General features: G+C 40.3%; 1 pseudogene; it reads right to left on the bottom strand.

The window, feature by feature from the left end:
* Positions 1-330: 330 nt before the first annotated feature.
* Positions 331-1,838, bottom strand: LOC114749702 (serine/threonine protein phosphatase 2A 59 kDa regulatory subunit B' eta isoform-like; annotated as a pseudogene).
* Between the last annotated feature and the right edge of the window lie 931 nt (positions 1,839-2,769).

The raw sequence follows: 2,769 nt of genomic DNA, 5'->3' as shown, positions 1-2,769 counted from the left end.
ATGTGTGTGTGCTAGAAATAATATATTTATAATGAATTTAGATATCAGAAATGCCTGTACAATGAAGAGGGGTTTAAAGCAAAGAAAAGAAAACAATGCTAGGCCCTTGGGATGCCGGCCATCTCCCACCAAAACCATTCTAAATTGCTTCCATAACCTTTCTCACTCTTCTTTCACTCTTTATAAGCCTTCCTCATAACCAGAATTGTTCAGACCCACTCATGTTAGCAACAACAATTAGTAGGAAATCAAGTGATGCAAGAGGTCTCTCATATTCTAGAGGCCTAAAGGTCTTCTTAAAACAAAGGAAAATAGGAAATAAAATCTGCAGGATCACAGAGATCGCTAATGTAAACCCCCATCAAAACTTAACTGTAATGCCCACTTAGAATCATGATGAGGTGAAACAAACAGGAGCAAAACATTGAAACACCATACCTGGAAATGTGAACTATTCAAACACTGTGCTATCCGGCGAAACAATGGCCATACAACGTTGGAATTCTGGAGATTGAGTTGCTTCCAAGACTTCTTCTAACTCACTCAGGAACATCACTTCTTTTGAACTATTTGTTATTGGCCAGTACTTCAACAACCCGGATAATGGTATCAGCAAGCTTGCAATCTTTCTCCACGAATTGGGTAATGCAATAAGACAATTGTTGATGGTACATAGCTAAGCATTTTGGTTTGTGCAGGGGAATAAGTACACGAACAAGAAACAGTTTATGCTCCTCTTTCAATGGTAGTGCAAAACCATTGATGATGCTCCCCAGAATTTCCAAAAATTCAGCAATTCCATTATGCTTCTCTGTCTCAAAAATAAAACGATAAAAGATGTTATTGATAGCTTTCCTGATGAAAGGGCGATGAGCCATGAATTTCCCGTAAATGCGGTGCAGAGTCATTTTTAAATATTCCCGTTCTCTAGGATCTTCAGAGTCAAACAAATCCAAAAGCTTCACTATGAAGGACTGATCAATATATCTTTTAGCCAACTTAGCATCCAGCTCAGGTGATGCCACAAATCTTAGAAAAAGCTCATACACAATTTGCAAGTGAGGCCAAGCAGGATCCATGGAAGGCTCCTCGTCCTCCACATCTAGGGCTTCAACAAACTTGTTCTCGCGCGGCTGAGGACTAAGCGTCCTGAATATATTTACAGACACCATTTTTACAACTTCTTGTATTACAATTTCTGGGAACTTACCACTGGCAGAAGTCACATAGTCTACCATTTCTACCAAGGTCTGCCGCTTAATTTCCTTTTCTTTGGTGTGCTTCGTTGGGTCAGTGAAGTCAAAACAACACAGCACATCTTCAGCTTTTTAATAAACAAGTTCAGCTTCTCAGAATTAGGAACATCCCTGAACGCAGGTAATGCTTCATAAGAGGGAGGCACCGAATTCCCTGTCAGATTTACATTCACAGCCTGGGAAACTCTGTTACCATGATGCTGTCCTGCATTTAAAGCAGAATAAGGGGCTGCCAATACGGAAGAATTTCCAGACTTGCTGCTCCCAAGATCATTGTTTCTGTAGGTAGACGAAGCATTTGAATGAATTGCAGGGCTTCCACTTCCACCTTGTTCCCGATATTCAGTGGATTTAGACGACTTTCGAGGAAGCTTACTGAATATTTGTTTGAACATAATTCATAGAATTAACACCTGCCAGAAATCTGAAATACTAACCCCTTAGGCTTGTGCACCACACGTCTTCGTCTGTTGTGCCGAATAAACCAATATTCATGTAACCTTCCTCAATGACACAAGTTCATGTGCTGAACTTATCACACACATCTTGCCCGAATGTCCCTCAATAGATAAAACATATGATGGCCGCATGAAATCCCCTGTTCATCTGGGAAGCAGAAGGAAACCCACTTCTCTAACCATGGATCAAAACCTAGTCCTCAAGTATTTATCTCATTCACTGAAACTCATAGATAAGTACAGCTTACAAAACGAGTTGACGAGATAATTGGTCAGAGAAGACCAAACCTTCGGACTAGATTCAGAAACACGGCAACGATCAGGAGCAATAATCTTCACGGTGCTATTCAAAATTCAGAATTTCAACCACAGTCCTCCGTTTCTTCGACTTGAGACGAGAGAGAAATACGAAGAATGTTCCGCTGATTCCCCTTTCTGTCCTTCTGTTTCCTGAAAAACAAAAGATAATTTTTCGAACAATCTGCAGAGAATAAAATATATCCCAGCAAAAAATAAATTACTAAATAATAAAATAAAGAGGCGAACCCGGAAAAAGCACATGCAAATGCAAGCATCCAGATAACTCAGAATAACGCAACAGGAAAAAAAGAAAAAAAGCGAAGAAGAAGAAGAAGAAGTAATTATAGGGTCGTATATACATAGAGCAAACACGGCTTAATCTTCCTCGTCGTTGTTTGTTGACCCGGAAAGATATTCATTACCAGCACGCATTAAAACATTTCCTCTGATTCAAATTCAACCATTCTTCTCTTTCTTTGGGATCCGTTTGGTCGCCACTCGATGGTCAAAGCTGAAGAAAACAGCGACGAAACGAGCGAGAAATGCCCCAGAAAACATCAATTGGCCAGGACACAATTCAAGACGACACTGTCGTCGGTCACATCAAAATCACGCGTTCTGAACGTCAATGAAAGGAACTTCGGCTCGGATTGAGATTGAAGGCCCTGGAAGAATAGCTTTTGTGGTTAGCAAAAGCACAGGGAAAACGGAGTGTAAAACTGTCAATATTTTAAGCTCGCCACGGAAAATTCACA

This window comes from Neltuma alba, unplaced genomic scaffold (assembly GCF_004799145.2).
Source record: "Neltuma alba isolate B1F8T4 unplaced genomic scaffold, ASM479914v2 tig00006132_pilon, whole genome shotgun sequence".
In the NCBI taxonomy this organism is placed as follows: Eukaryota; Viridiplantae; Streptophyta; class Magnoliopsida; order Fabales; family Fabaceae; genus Neltuma; species Neltuma alba.
The sequence above is the reverse complement of the archived record's forward strand: the minus strand, read 5'-3'. Positions and strand labels throughout refer to the sequence as shown.